The 17,064-nt window shown below is 46.5% G+C and overlaps 1 long non-coding RNA gene across 1 annotated transcript in view; it reads right to left on the reverse strand.

Annotated features, from left to right (window-relative positions):
• Window positions 1-16,811, reverse strand: part of LOC129380412 (uncharacterized) — a 35,048-nt gene extending 18,237 nt beyond the window's left edge. Inside the window, exon 1 of the long non-coding RNA XR_008608420.2 lies at window positions 16,737-16,811. This is a non-coding gene — a long non-coding RNA (uncharacterized lncRNA). The remainder of the gene's footprint in view (window positions 1-16,736) is intronic.
• Window positions 16,812-17,064: the final 253 nt, after the last annotated feature.

Raw genomic sequence — 17,064 nt, forward strand, 5'->3', positions numbered from 1 at the left:
ACTGGCATCGTACAGCCATGTCGTAACTACGCCGTCAGCAACATGGCAGATGCGGCCAATGTTTCCAGATGACGGTGCATTTTGAATGTTACGTGTGACCAGCGGCTCTAGACACATCATTCGATGTGCACGGGCTTTGGATTTTTCTGTCCAACCAGGTTTAGCTTTTGGCTGAGCACCCGCTGAGGGCGTAGGACGCGTTCTCAAGCATGGGCGTCGTCAGATACCGGCTGGTCAAGCAGGTGCTCTCCGGATAGACCTGTCCCTGTTTCAAACAGCGTGACGTCGCTGAGAGTGCCCCTCCCGTCGCACCTTCGAAATGGGCGCTGGTTGGCAAAAAACGTTCATGTGGCCCGTTCTCTCTGCATACAAGCGCTACTTGCATCTAAGTTTCTGCGATGGCAATTACGGCATACTAGCGTTGTTTGAAGTGTACGAACTCTGCTTAGAATGTAACCGTCCTCGTTTTTCCTTTAGGTCAGCATATGGTCATTTCGCAAGAATGCCTCTTCTGCAGATCACAGTCACAAAAATTTTATTACTCTTCGAAAGTGAACACTTTACCACAGAAGATGCACGCTTTCAGGAGCCGAAACTACACTTCTCCTAAATAACTGGTTTTCGGACAAAAATTTTTTTTAAAAATAAACCTGAATTGCATTGTCGTGAAGGTACATAATTTGTGCTCCAATTGCAGACTTCTTCTGAAACTACAACGGCGGCTTCCAGTGGCAGCGCCTAAATTGCGATGGAGGAGGAAGGCTCGTTACCCTCATTTATGTGCCCAGTAAGAAATCCCAGGTGGTCAGAATTCATCAACAGCCTTTCCTTGCAGCGTCCCTCATAAGCAGTTGGGCCACTTAGGGTTGCTAAGCACCATAGTTTAATTTTAATTGTTAGTCATCGTCATGTGAATGCACAAAGCAAAAGCGCACGTTAATACGTAATCCGTTGCGCGGTACCTTCGCTGTATCTGATGCCCCCAACGGGTCTGCTGCCTCCCTTTGCTGCTCTCAATTTAAAGACCCAACTTTTGCATATTTACGTAAATCATCACAGCATAAAGTTAGGGCTGTAAAGATAAATATAACAACAATGTCTTCGTTAAAATGCGATAATTTCAATTTAGTGGTGACGTGCACACAAGATGCTTGGGTAGTGGTAACAACATTCTAGGAGCTAATTTACAGTCATGCCTTTCAGCCCATAGAATATGCCCAAAAATCTTTTTTTCTGCACACAGTGCATGCAGATGGCTAATCATCGCATTTCATTCATTCTCACCGGACAAAAATGACGGGCCCTGAAGTTCTGTCACCACCTGATCGCTGTAACTCGCCCTATTACATGCAACACGCGTCCACATTTTCGCAAGCGAGGTGCATTGTTCATCGTGCCGTACAGCAAACGCACACAATGTGGTCCGTTTTCCTACGCACATGTCAGCGGATATCGCCACTTTTTTTCGCAGTGCAGTTTATTACGCCACAGCAAACGTGGCACATTTCCGTGGAAAAGCCGATGTCGCTGTTCTCCATCGCACAGTACCACAGGCCACCAGTTGGTTCCCGTACGCAAGTAAAAACGCCAGCGTCACCAGATTTTCTTCACGCCAGTTTTATCACACATAGATGTTCTCCGGCACACAATACTGCTAATTTGGCTGATAAAGGAACTGTGAAGGTTCACACACAAGAAAATACCCGCATCTACGCGGCGCCCACCAAGCACTGCGCGACTGCACAACGCCGAGAGCCGGCGGTGTTTTGCCAACCAGAGCCACTGCACTAACGCCGGTGACGTACCCGGGACATGTCTGTTTTGTTCGACTAGTGCAAGGGGACTTTTGGGAAGGAGACTCCCCTGTTAGGGAAGGAGACTCCTCTGTTCGGAAATTTCCCGCATGAGACCTGCAGACAGGCTCTTCGGAATTACAGCAGTGACATTGTTGTAGAGAACCCAGCTCCTCTGCGGTAGCTACTAGACTCGAATCAGGTGCCGGCTGAAAACTCATAGGTTTTGCAGCGAAGCTGTTTATGCGGACTCTGTGCAGTCGTTGTCGGAGTTCGCTAAAACTATCATCATCAGCAGTGGCTCGAGCGTCGTCTTCTTCCATGCTGGCTCCGTTACCGCTTTCTGGTAGAAACACGGCCTCTTACGTGGGCCGCGATGGGGCGGAGGCGAGCGCCATGTGAAGGTATTGCAAGGAACCGGGCGCGCCGCTCCGTGGCCTCCAAGAAACTCACGCGCCGGCGCTCGCAAATGGCGGACGCCGTGACCGATCTATAGATGGTAGAAACGCTGCAAAAGGGGTTTATTTGAGTTTTCATGTCACATAGTTATCTTTTCTCGTATAGTCAAATTATAATCCGACGCTATCATGTCTGTAGGTTGTGTGTAAGTCGTACTTTACAATTTTTCTACGTATTTTAGCTTGAGAAATAGTTCAGTAGCTTCCTTGTGCCACATGTAGGGCCCGGGTATGAGTGGTTCGAAAATATTTTTGCCGAATCGACGTACGACGCGGAAAGCCGACGCCGGATTTTCTGCGACACGTGGCCCTTAACGCTTTCAAATTAAAAGCGGTTAGGCAATGGTCTCAGTGAGTGATGAAACTTCTTTATTAAAAACAAATTAATAAAAATAATAAACATAAATAGAAAATACACATGACCTCAGGGCCTAGGCAATAAATTAATGCATAGAGCTTGTTGCTCTTTATAAAACCACGGAGCAACGGGTCCGGAACTCACCTGTGAAATTCCTGAGTAGGTGCTTCAAACTCACTTTATGCTTTCAACCAGAAGATGTTTGTTGGTTTTATGACCTTCTATGCACTATATTAAACCGCTTCAGAATTTTTAATCTGCGTGCTCAAAATTAGCTCAGAACGGGTTGGCAGGTCCATTCATTTTATCGTCAATATGCAAATCTTGTTTTCGTTACGATAAACTTAGTTTTGTAAGAAGGGTGGTCGTTTGCGATCCGCTGAATTTCCTACTGCCGTCATTACTAGTAGATAGGAAAGGCTACTTAGGAAAATCATAAATTCTTCCAGGTATGCCCCTCAGTTATCTATTCCTTCCGCTACACAAACAAGGCTCACCATTATCGCGTAAGTGCCTTCACCCAACTCTTGTTTTCTAGTATGTGCAGTGATTCTCGTGTCGTTCGAATAAGGCTTGATGATATATTTTTTATGGGTAAATGTTTAGTAAGTTCTGTGCCGAGGTTCACCACAGAGCTCAACCCAATGTTAGGAGGTGTTCCAACAGTTGATCCGTTAGTAATGTTAATCAGTACACTGCACGGGTGTTGCTCAGGTACAATTTGATTTGAATTGAATAATGGGGTTTTACGCGCCAAAGCCAGGATTCAATTATGAGGCACGCTGTTGTGAAGGACACCGGAATAATTTTGACCATCTGGGGATCTTTAACGGGCGCCCAATGCACGGAACATGGACGTTTTTGTATTTCGCCCCCATGAAAATGCGGGCGCGCCGTGGCCGGGATTTCATGCTGCGGTCTCTTGCTTAGCAGCGCAACACCATATCCGCTAAGCCACCGCGGCGGGTTGGGTACAATTTGCCTCTGTCATGTGACAAAGTGTACATCACACAGAAAGGACGCTGCGTTAATGTCGGTATAGGCAAACTGTATAATAGCATGAGTGACCGATATGCCACCTGTCCACTCAATGTCGTCACTGTAGTTTCGTTGAGCCCTTCCGTAAGCACAACTATAATTGCAAGGCACAGAGACCAACGTACGCACAAAATCGTAGCAGCTCTTTCAGATATATAAATTGGCATACACATGCGTAAGCCAAGCATCAGTGGCACTTAAAATGGCGATGTTCCTTTAATGAATAATAACCTGACATATGTCATCGGACTCTTGTGTTATCCCATTCTCAGCAATGACCCTCATTAATTTTTCGCTGTATTTGTACCTTTGCTACGTGTGTAAATAACGTATATATCTTGACAGTTTTCAATAAACTTGCAGTTGTCAGGACTTGCCAGATTTCAGAATGGAGACAAACTGCTTGATCTCCATCGTTCTGGAAGGGTGTCGTTATGCCACGAATAATTAAGTAACCGACCACGTGCTCGGCGAGTATAGGCGAAATCAATTTTCGGTGCACTGGCTCGGCCCCATCAAATTCCTCTTCAGCGTGCTCCTTTCCTCTTGTCAGCCAATTACACAAGCCGTTCAATGTAGGCAATGTTATTCGTTTTTAAATCGAAATGTGGCCTCCTATAAATGAAAGCGTTTGATTGGTCTCTCCAGACAACCATGCGGGTCACTGCCCGATGCTTGCGGTTACGCAAATTTGACGTCAGGAGATTGGAATAAAAACATACTGGAACAGTTTTACGTTATAGGGCCCCTTGTCCCGTGGGCTTCTCTGTGTGACCGTCGTATTAGCGCTGCCGTCACAGCGAGCTCTCACCGGCTGTCTTCGATGCGCGCAATAAGCTCGTTTTCTTCCTCGCCTGTGCCGTCGGCGGCCGAGGCAGTTCGTTGGCGCGCAGCCGCCAGTGAGCGAAACGCGAGAAGGACTTTGCGGTCCGCAGCACATTGGGGCGAGGCCGCTAGGGGACGAGGCCACGATTACGGTGGCATTTATTTTGTGCTCTTCGAGTACGCCGGCGCGACGAGCCGCTGTGAGGGGGCGTCCCTTTGATGCCAAGACCACCTTCAGTTACCGTGTCACTTCCGGCACTTCGCTAAGAAGCTAAGGGGGCTGGAGCTTCTGCGCATGTATTCGTACGCAAAGCAGTCCGGCCAAGTTGGATATCGGTTTAGGGGCCCTATAACGTATTTCAATATGTTTTTATTTCAGTGTCCTGACGTCAAATTTGCGTAACCGCCGACGCAAGCATCGGGCGGTGACACGCAGTGTTGCCTCAAGAGCCCAATCAGACGCTCTCTTAGTCTATAGGAGGTCACTTTGCTTTCAAAACGAATAACACTGCCTACACTGAACGGCTTGTCTTATCTATCTACTTGGCTGACAAGAGGAGAGGAGCACGCTCAAGTGGAGAGGGATTCAATGGGACAGAGCCACTGCACTGACAATTGATAACCGGATGAAGAGGGTGGTGCCGGCGTCTGCGATTGGTCCGCTTTCCCTTACTTGGCTTGCGGTGGCTGGTTGAAAATCACGGCGGCATGCACCGGAACGTTAAGAATGCTGCTAAAACGGATCCTCAGCAAAGAATAGTTGGCAGAGCGAGGTCGTAAGCGTGCCTAAAGTGCTTCAAAATGCTACGCGGCCACACAAAAGGTGTTATTGTACGCAAATAAACCCATGCTCTCCGGCAGGCGTGAGTAGCAAGTGCCTGAGCGATCGGCGGCAGCCATCTTTTATTCCTTTCAGAACGGGGTAGCCTACGGCTATTCAGAAAAACAGTTTTGGTCGGCATATTAATGCATCTTTAACGCGTACACGTCACTTTGACGCGGTGAGTTTTCGTGGTTTTCTGACGTCGCCTTAGAGACAGATGAAGTGGGTGCAACCCGAAAACTTTTGGCCGACAGCCGAAGGCCAACGGTCAGAAGGCGTCGAATCAGAAATAAGTATTTTTTTTCTTTTGTTCGGTCCAATCATATCAGATGAGGAGCTAGCACGGTTTTCGTGACGCCGCGTGACAGACAGGCGAAGTGAGGGTGGTCCTTGACTAATCGCGGAGGGCTGATTGCAGAATTGGAATAGAAAAGTTTGGAATAGCTTTACGTTTCGGTTTTTCCGGCCTGCATATAGCTCCTTTACTTCAGTGAACTCAGACACAGTTGACTTGCGTGTCTATCTGAAACGAATCTTTCTTTATAGGCTTCCGTAATAAGTTATGCAATGTTATGTAACCCCCTATGTAATACCAGTAAAAGGGCCTTTAGGGTAGCAAAATAAAAAAAATAATGTGTTCTAACAGCCAGCAACGCCACCTAAGTGGGGGGAGGGGGGGGGAGCCTAAGAAAACACGAACGAACTTGCGCGTCTACTTGAGGCAGTGGTGCCACAGGCGCGCTTCGGTCGCGTAGTCCGCCAGTATCGTCGCATGGCCTGCCGACGATTAATCTCTTGAGGAGATTCCGCGATGATGATCGTTCCTTCCGCCAAAGAGATCACCAGGCGTTTTAACAATACACAACACGGTAGAATAAACGCAAGCTAAGGACGTCACATGAAAATGCGAGTGAGGAAAAACGCGGGGACGAAAGGAGGCCGAAAATAGGCGTGATGCTTCTGCTACTGGAGTCCTCACCAGGTGGAGGAGGGAAGCTTCATGAAGGCTGCTCGATGACAGTGAGTTGCAGTTCCGAGTAACCTGAGATTTGTAGAAGAGGGGATCCGCGAAACTGCGTGGGTGTGTGTTGCAGGTCTCTCGTCTAAAAAAAAAAAGAAGGACTGGGAAAAGGTAAGGAAGGAGTAAAGTTGAATACCAGACTGAATGTCTGCTTGGCTACACTGTCCTGAGGGAAGCGGAAAGGCGAAGGAGAAAAGAAACGAAGGCGTGCAAAAGTTGGAAGTTAATAAGAAAGTCGTTGCAAAAAATTTAAAAATTCTGGAGCCGAATTCACAAAGCTTTTCATTCGTAAATTCTTTTTTCGTATTGGCTGGCTACCGTCGTCAATTATATGTCCAACATCACCATTGGCTGGTGTCTCATCTTCCGAACACTTCTGTCGTAAGCGCACTTTTTGTTTGTACGGGCCCCGGTGGTTTACGCGGCAAAAGCACAATTATCCAGATTTATTTTGTCCACCTGCGGTTCTTTGGCGTGCGCCCAACGCACGGGTCCACTTCGCGCCCATCGAAACGCGGCCTCCGTGGCCCTCCGGCGCTCTGCTGCGCTGTGCGAACCGGATTTTCTGCGCTGCACTACACCCACGCACGACGATCATTTTGCCATACGTGCTTCGTTTCGAAGGACTCGCACACCCTCGGCTCTGGATCAAACACGAACAATTATTTTCGCAGCTCAAGGGTCGCAAAACCACAGCATCATCACGTCGACGACGAAGAGGTAGTCAATAAAAGTGCTGGTGCAACCGTTACCGCGTCTCTGTGCTTAGTTTTTTTTCGGCCTCCATTGTCTCAGCGCATTTTAAGTGTCTCTAAGCTAAAGGCGTTACGATACAGTCATTTTCCGCCTTAGCAATCTTAGCATCGAGTCACCTTTTTTTTTTTTTCAGCCAATGAAACAGCTTAAACTGTGCCTTAAATGAAGGTAAGCATGAAAACTGGTGGTTAATTAGTGGTTTAGAGTGTAAATCGGTTGAGCCAGCAGCAGTCAGTAGTATGCAGGTAGCGTGCGTAGTTATTCATCTTACATGCAACCTGTCGAATTTACATGCCGCACTTTCAATGTCAGAAGGCTGTGATTCAATTATTCTCACTCTCAGTACCGCGTCTCTCTTTGCGATATCTGCCAACAGAATATCAACAGACCCTTCACACTATTTTTCTGTGTTATCCTGTCTCCGCATGTGATAAATATCCTTAAAGTTGTGCCTAATCACGCAATGCCCACCGCCGAATTACGACACTTTTCTAGCCAAGCAAAGTAAATATGTTTAGATGGTGCCGTTAGAACATAGGCAGCGGTAAGTATAAAACAAAGTGTTTTGCCCTGTGCATCCTTTTGCACCCCCCTACTATATACATTTGCGTCTGTGGAACTAAACCCAGCACAGTTTAAAAGTTATAAAAGAACTACTGGCTGAGGAACATGAAACTTCTCGTGGGGGCACGACATCGTTTTAGACATGGAGCATTCACCGATGCTTCTGTTCCAGGTGCACCTACTTCTGCTGGCCCTGCCGTTGTCTACCGCATCATGTACTACTCAGGAAGCAGTCAGCACGCCAGCAACTAACCGCTCCGTGGAATGCCCGCCATCGCCAAAGTTGGGATTCATTCCGGCCTGCTGCTGGCAACCAGGAATATCAAGACGACATGCCGGCACTATCGGCACGGGATACGCAGCTTATAAGCAATCATTCGGCGCCGCCCGGCTGGGGCACGACATCGTTTTAGACATGGAGCATTCACCGATGCTTCTGTTCCAGGTTAGTTACCTGAATGGTTGTTCTTGCCTGAAGAGCAGCAATCGCTGTCTTTTTGTGGTGTCGTGCCCCAGCGAGCTGCCACTTGCTATCAAACGCTGTAAGAACTTGTTGTGCTTGTTCATATGTCGGGTACGCTTACTTCTTTCTGGAGACGTCGAATCAAATCCTGGTCCCGTTGACCTAGCTACCATTTTGGTATCGTTGCGACGTATCGAACCTGGTCAAGATGAAATTCGAAATGACCTGCGAGCCCTTAAAAGTTGGCAGGCATCTGTCGACGGCCAACTGAAACAGATATCCGTTAGGCTTCAGACTGTTGAGGGTGATCTCGAATCGATTAAAAGTTTTGGCAATAGGTCATCACCCGAGTCTCCTGAAGAATGCCATGCTATCTCGAGGCAGCTTAAAACAATAGAGACGCGTTGCGAGGATGCCGAAAACAGACTTCGGAGGTGTAATTTACTCTTCTTTGGCATCTCTGATGATTGAAACGAATCATGGCCATCATCTGAATCTAAAGTTATCAACTTGTGCAGTGAACACCTTGGCATCACCATCGAACCCACCAAAATAGAACGCGCACACCGCCTTGGCCAGTTCAACAGAGAGAAGAACAGGCCAATAATTGCTAAATTTACGTTTTTTAAAGATAAACAAAACATAATAGAAAATGGCTATAAATTCAAAGGCACGGAATTCGCTGTTCGCGAAGATTTTTCCCTTCAAACACGCATCGCTCGACGCAAGCTCATTGCCTTCGCGAAAACCAAGGGCGTACCGTTGAAGTTAACCCTCGACAAACTGCGAGTAGATAACACTACTTACAGGTATGACTCGCTGTCCGATACCGTGGTACCAATTTCGCGATAGCTAGAAGTTAACCCGATAACACGCGCGTCTGACAACCCCTCTGCTGCGCAACATACACACATCGAGCCTTCGTACCTAGCTTTATCATTTACTAACATTCGTAGTATAATTTCTAAACGCACCGAAATCGTATCGTACTTGGAAAATAGTAACTGTGATATTATGGCACTAACGGAAACTTGGCTCTGTGACGGCGTGAATGACAGCGAAGTTTTTCCTGATACGGAGGACTATGTCATTTATCGCCGAGACAGACATAATCGAAGGGGAGGTGGTGTCTTGCTGGCAATAAAGAAGCACATCACTTCGTTTAAAGTACCGATACCCTCCGCTATTGAGATAGTGTGGGTTTGTATAACATCGACACTATCAAAGTCACTTTACGGAGTGTGTTACAGGCCTCCTGACAGCACTGATAACTTCGTTTCTAACTTGCGTGAGAACCTTACTGCTGTTCGTTCTAAATTCCCTAAAGCTGATATATTCATTCTTGGCGATTTTAATTTCCCGGACATAGATTGGCCTAACTTAAGAGGCAATTCGCGTGCATCTAATGACTTTGTCCAGCTCATCCTTGATTTTTCTTTTGAGCAACTAGTCTTCCAACCAACGCGCATTACTAACGTCTTAGACCTTGTTCTAACAACAGCACCTAATAGAGTTAGCACCATTTCAATCACTGATGGGTTCAGTGACCACTCGTTATTAGAATTTACAGTTCGCACACCTTCATGTACACGTAATCTAACAACAAAACGAATATTTGACTATAAAAGAGCAGACTATAATGCCATTAACCGAGATTTACAAAGCTTTTCATCTAGATTTATCGCAACATTTTCTCAACGATCAGTCAACAAAAATTGGTGCCTGTTTAAAGAACAACTACTAGGTTTAGCAAATAAATACATACCTCAGATCTCATTTCGCACCAACTGCTCCAAACCATGGTTTAATAAAACTTTGAATGCGTTAAAAAACAAAAAGAAACGTTTATACAGGGCAGCCAAAAGTGTCAACACGTTAGGTTCGTGGAATAAACATAAAGCCTGCGAAAAAGCCTACTGCAGTTCCCTTCGTCGTGCAAAGCATAAATTCTTTTCCGATGACCTTCAGTCACTGATAAAAAATAATCCTAAGAAATTCTGGAAAACGATATCTCCTTCAAACAGCACTGACACTCCCACACTCGTGGATAGCACTGGTCTTCCCATACCGCGAGAGCACTGCGCATCTGTATTTAACAACTACTTTCTTTCCACGTTCACAAAGGAAGACCATTCCGATATGCCAAAGATGGCAGACTGATTACCAATATATGACTCCTATTACCGTAACAGCCGCTGGAATCGCTACTTCGATTAACAATCTCAAATTATCGAGTAGTTCCGTATTTGATGGCATCAACACGAAAATCCTAAAGAATACAGTAGTCCCTTCCAGTACAATCCTTAGTCATATATTTCAGCAGTCCCTGTCAACAGGGGAGCTGCCGAATGATTGGAAAGTCGGCAAAATCATACCCATTTTCAAGTCAGGTGACAACAGTGATGTGAGTAATTACCGTCCCATATCACTAACTAGCGTTCCCTGCAAGTTACTCGAACACATCATTTTTACTAATGTCGTTCATCACTTAGAATGTAATAACTTCTTTTTTAAACATCAGCATGGATTCAGAAAAGGCCTTTCATGTGAGACACAACTAATTGAATTCACTACGGATCTTTTTCAAAATATGGACAACAATGCTCAGACTGACTCAATATTCATCGACTTCTCTAAAGCATTTGATCGCGTGGCTCACTGTCGCCTCATTTCTAAACTCTCATGCTTAAACCTTGACGAACTAACAATTTCTTGGATAAGAAACTTTTTGTCTTTTCGAAAGCAGTCCACTGTCATTGACCAGTACTCTTCCCCTTTCAGTAACGTAACATCAGGCGTACCTCAGGGAAGTGTCCTTGGACCCTTACTCTTTCTGATTTTCATCAATGACTTGCCATTTAACGTTACATCCAGTGTTCGACTATTCGCAGATGACTGCGTTATCTACCGTCAAATCCGCTCCCCCGCTGATCATATTGCTCTTCAACGTGACCTTCAATGTGTCACTAACTGGAGTTTGGATTGGCAAATTACCCTAAACACTAACAAATGCAAACTGATGACATTTACTCGCAAAAAGTCCTACTCCATTTTCAGTTACTCACTTGACAATAGTATCGTCGATCGCACATCTTCATACAAGTACCTTAGAATTATTCTAACACCTAGCCTTTCATGGTCATCCCACATTGAGAAAATAACGGCTAAAGCATCGCGCACTCTCCGATATTTAAAACGTAACCTTCGCAGCGCTCCTTCCCTCACAAGAAAGATAGCCTACCAAACATTAGTGCAACCGCAGCTCGAATTCGCAGCTTCTATATGGTCACCTCATCAGGCATATCTAATCCATCTTCTGGAGTCGATCCAAAACCGTGCTGCACGTTTCATTGCCAGAGATTATAGCCCATTTTCGAGCGTAACTAACATCAAGCTGTCGTTGTCGCTTTCATCTTTGGAATCGCGCAGGAATATAGCATTACTTTGTCTTCTGCACAAAATCATGCATAATGTACGTCCATCTACTTTACCACTCGTTCGTCCCTCCCGCACATCTAGACGCCTGCATAATCATCTGTTTCCAACGCATCTTCGGTCACACCAATGCATTCAACTGCTCAGCTTTGCCACGTGCGATTGCACTGTGGAATGGTCTTCCTGATAACCTCGCTGACATTAATGACCCATTAACCTTCAGACAAAAAAATCACTGCATATTTGGCTAGTACTTAGCTAAAAACAAGTATCTGTTCAGTTTTGTTACTTTTAACTTCATTGTTATTTATTTATGTAAGCATTTGCTCTAAGGTTGTTTGCTTTACTGTATACTGAAAGCTAACACCTGTTCGTTTACCTTCCTTGCTTTTTATCTTTGTTTACTTCGCGTTCTTTGTTTATTATTTGATTCTTGTTTTGTTCATATTTATGTAACAAAAGCTATGTTTTTGCTCCGCATTTGTTATCTGTACCGCCCCCCTCACGCAATACTTCTGGAGCCTGTGAGGTATATGAAATAAATAAATAAATAAAGTATCTAAAAATTGCTTGCTGTGTGTAATAGTGTTCAAACACAGTAAGAGCCGCTTCACGCTTACGCTTACTAACTATATGCGTATTTCACGAAATCTCTTTTCTGTACTGATTTCTTACAACTTGCTAAGCTTAATGTGCTTGTCATATGGCTTTTCTTGATGCCACTGTATCCTGCAGCTGCTGTGCTTCCAGGGTGGTACGCCCAACTCAGGCATTTCCTCAGCCTTGATCCGCGTTTCTCAAGACGATTCCCTAGTAAGTGGTCTCGAATGAAAGGTGAGAAACAAAAGCATTCGTCAGTTAACTTGAGCGCTGGCGGGTTGAACATTTATCCGACGAATGTACATCAACATGCTCTGATTTAATTTCTTTTTCATAGCCACTTAAAGGGTGACAAACGAGCTACTCTAAATTAGTTCATACCGGTGAAGTATTCTTGCCCAACTCCAACTTCATTTATTTGCATTGATTTTAACATGAAGAGATGAAAGCGAAACTCCCTTCATTAAATTTTGCGCCAACGCTACAGCGCCGGTAGGTTAGTCAAATATTGCAAAATATTACATATCTATGCCACTATCTCTACATAAAAAGTCCTCAAAACTTGCCAGGGTGAGTATCTGGTTACTTTTGGATGCGGCTTCTAGTCTCCTTACCGAGTAGCCGCTGCCCAAGGGCACAGTGGGCTGGTGCGGCAATTGCAGGGAGCGTTTCGTCTTCCCCAACCGCTCACGGATTCTTAAAAAAAAAAAAGGGAAAACAAATCTGTGGTTTTACGTGCCAAACCCGCGACCTCGTTATGAGGCACGCGATAGTGGAAGGCTCCGGATTAATTTTGGCCACCCGGGGTTCTTTAATGTGCACCCAATACGCCCCACCGTAATGCGACCGGGGTTGAGCCCATGCCCTCGAACTCAGCAGCGCAACGTCATGGCCACTGCAAGGGCTGCACTACCGTGGCAGGTTCATTAGTGTCCTTTTAACATTGCTCGCCAATGAATGATTCTGGGTCACCAAGGGCACACGGAACGTAAAGCGTACTCGTCAAGATGCATTGCTTACCAACAGTGGTGCTTCTACAAACGGCATTATACCATGTGTCCCACGTACCTTGGGCCAAAATTTTTAAAAAATATGCAAGTGTCACGTAGCTGGACAGAGCCAAGGTAATACTGTCTGCCGTCACTTGGAGCAACGCAGACTATTTTTGTATTGCGGCTAATTACATAATTAGTTATTATTCATTAAATGACTTCATTAAATATTATATTCAGAGCAAAAGTCAGTGAATATATTTGAGCAGTTGATTAATGTGGCCTGACAAAGCCAGCATGCACGTAGGTGTTTGGACAGCTGTGTCGTGAATCGCCCTTCCGCATGATAGCAACTGACAGCGGGCGCGCAGGCATGGATCACGTAGACAAGCAGTTAGGTGAGGCGTTCGTCCAGGGTACTCTGCGGAGAAAGAAAGCTTCGGGTCTGCTTTTTGCTGTGGAAACAAAAACGAAGCCTTCGGTAAGCTCCTCAGAAATTGATAGTTTATATAAGTCACCCTAGGCTAATAGACTAATAGGGCACTTGTCACGAGCCTGCACACGAGGTCGCGGGATCAAATCCCGACCGCGGCGGCCGCATTTCGATGGGGGCGAAATTCAAAAATGCCCGTTTCCTGTGTATTCGGGGTACGTTAACGATCCGCAGGTGTTAAAAATTTCCGGAGTCACCCACTACGACGTGCCTGATAATCATATCCTGGTTTTGGCACGTAAAACCCCAGAATTTAATTTTTTTTTTCTCACGAGTGAGCCTAACCTATTACCTCGTAACGTACCCGCTGCGGTAGTGGGCGCGTTAAGTTACCGCGCTCCGAACTGCGAAGCCACGCACTCGAGTGGGCGCGACGCCTTTGCAGCGTATCTAGCATACCGGCGATTTTAGGCTACTACGGCCGGGAACACAAACACATCATCTCGCTTTGCAGATATAGCAGGAGGACGCACATCATTATGGTTCGAGGCACTTATGTGGTCAACTAATTACGTGGCTAACCGGAGAACGACCATTTTGTTGCGTACCAGTGCGACTGACAAGCAGAAATCGTGGAGTTTCGCGCGATACAAGAGTGCAAATAAGAAACCAAACAGTGCGTGCAACGCGCCCAGTGCAAGCAGGGCGGAAGCACGTCACCTTGCCGGAAGCCATAGCAGGGACGGGCCGCCCCCTTGCACAACTCTCCCAGGCTGGAGTGCGCTCCCTCACCGCGCACCGGAAGTCGTTTTCGGCCGTCAGGTTGACTTAAGAGCGCGACACTCAACGCGCCCAGTGGCGTTCTGCTGCTGAGAATGCGGTCACGGGTTTGTTTCCCGACCGCGGCGAGCGCATTCCAAAAGCGGCCGAAGAGCAGGTACGCCCTTTTCTAAACCGCTAGTGGTCGAAATGGAGCCCTCCACTACGGCGTCTTTCATAGGACCAGTGTCGCCATGGGAGCCCGTCTAATCAATCACTCAATCAGAACACCTGCTTTCGAAGTGCAATTTAACTAGTCACGGCAGGTACGATCGCACTCGGCAAGACCATGCTGGCAAAGCCAAAGCGAGAAACAAGCTTTGCGCAAGGAAGAATTACCTCATCCGCATGCTCGTTCCGCGTGACGTCACACCGTATCAACAGCAGGGCGTCCCATTGTACCGCGGCGGGTGCGTAGTCCGGCAGCAGAAACAAATTCCCATTTTTAGACTCCCCGTGGAGAACAAGCGGGAGAAATTGCAATCTGTCGCAGCAGAGCAAAAAAAAGATCGCGCGTTGTAGGTGGGAGGGGGCAGGCAAGTGCGACGCGGGGAGAAAAGCGCAACTCGCGTGCTGCGGTAGAGTGGCGAAGGGGGGCGGTGAGGGGAGTGCGGCTACGAGGGTCGACACCGTACTCGCGCGAAAACAAATGTTTCGCGGGGTTACGCGGGTGGGTCGCGTTGCCCCACCACGCGGCCGCGGGCGCAGACCCCGTTGCGCGCCGCGAGCGGCAGATGGCTCCACCGCGGCTTCGGCAGATCTCATGGCGCGCTTTTGATCCAATCAGGACACCCATTGTGAGCGGCGCAGGTCGCAGGCGCGTCTACCAGTGCCCGCGAGGCAGTACAGATGGTGAGTAGCTGCAGGTGGCTGGGCGCTGTGAGGCCGGCCAACTAGCTCGTGGCGTTTGAATTACGCGAATGGCCAGCTCGAGACGGACCTAGATTCGTGACACTTTCTTTACTTGAAACTATAGCTGCGCGTAGAAACGAGGAGGAAGCGAGAGCCACGTAGAAAGGAAGCAAAAAAAAAAAAAAAAAAAAGAAGAAAAACACGTACGCTTTATTTGCGTCCTCCTCGCTGCATGCATGTTTGTTCGCGCATTTAGCTTCTAGAAGGGATCTCAAGAGGTAAGGCGTGTGTGCAGAAACTTCTACACCTTACTTGCTTAATTACGGCGCTCTTCCGACACCGCGAGTGCCCTCCCTTCTTCAACGACCGCCTAGTTCGGACGCGCTATCCTTGCGCAAACGGGTCGTTCGCAAGCGCGTTAAGCCGCCATACAGGTTCGGTAATGAGTCGTAAAGACACTAGTCACACGATTTTATTCACTGTAGCCGGATGCGAGAGTTTGCAGTAAACTTTTTTCTCTTCTGTCATGAAGATGCAGCGACGGAACGTGAACTGATCACTGTTTTTGAAAAAATAAATTCTCTGGCCCCTGGGTGAATAAATTTTGAGTGTTTGAGATTAGCAAAAGAACGGTGAAAGCTTAGAGACTTCACCGTTGACAGGCTGAGTTAATGCCTTGGACTGACCTCTAACAATATTACACCAAGCTTGTGAAGTCATTCTTGGCAAAGACCGGTCTCCGGCGAGTCAAGTCAACGACACCTTTATGAAATCATCTTGTCGGCCACGAGGCTGCTAGAATATGTAAATGAATGGTCCTGTGCATGCGGCAGCTGAGACATTAGAATATCGTGGGATTTCTACGGAGTGTTTGGGGTGCGAATGGTTTTTCCTTATTACTTATTTTATATGTGATTACGTTACTCTGTGGAGGCGTTGACGCTTCTGACGTAAATCACTGTATGTATCGACAATCGTGGGAGCAAATAACTGAATGATGTGCATGTAGCTACTTGCACTTCCAGACAGCCTGCGTGACATAACTGTGATTAATGACCTGATAGAAGATTACTATTAATTATCTTATTGTCGCAAACAGTTAAAAAATTACGTCGAGAAATAGTTCCATTCCCCGTCCCGTGACATCATCTTGACTACTGCGCGGGAAATTTTTCGGCACGCTGGTTCTTCCCGTGATCGACTTGGAAAAATGCGATACGGTGGAGTCTTATTGCGCTCTTCGTTATGTGTTAAATTTCTTGCAAAGCTTCTGTTAGGAAGTGATGGAAGAAACAGGAGTGTGTATAGTGTTCATGAATCGCAATAACTTCAATAGAATTTGCGAGAATGCAGAAGAAAAAAAAAGTAAGGATCAAGGCATACACGAAGAGAAAGAAAGAATATTGCACGAAATGTTGTGATCATTTTGCTGGAGTGTGTGCAAGAGTTACGTGTGACACACAAGCAGTTGTCTCAATGTTGGATCAAGGGAGTGGGAGTACGTACAAGGAATGGAACGTTAGCTTGTCACGGCGCTAGGCTTTACCTCGAATGGGTGCTCGCCATTCCTCGACCAGTGCGGTGTCCTAAAAAGATAAGGAGGGCAAGGAGCACGAGACACATTTGAAATGTACATCGTATACCTGAAGGCCAAGTCGGTACATGTTCGATTTCCCTTTGGGGGGGAGGTCTTCTCTTAATGAAAAGAAAAGAAAGAGGTGCAGTTATGTTATGTTATGTTATTTATTTATTTATTTATTTATTCATGTGAAATACCTGCAGCGCCCGAGGGCATTATTGCAGGGGGGGGGGGGGATACAAAGCGTTTGTATGA

Source organism: Dermacentor andersoni, chromosome 1 (assembly GCF_023375885.2).
Source record: "Dermacentor andersoni chromosome 1, qqDerAnde1_hic_scaffold, whole genome shotgun sequence".
NCBI lineage: Eukaryota > Metazoa > Arthropoda > Arachnida > Ixodida > Ixodidae > Dermacentor > Dermacentor andersoni.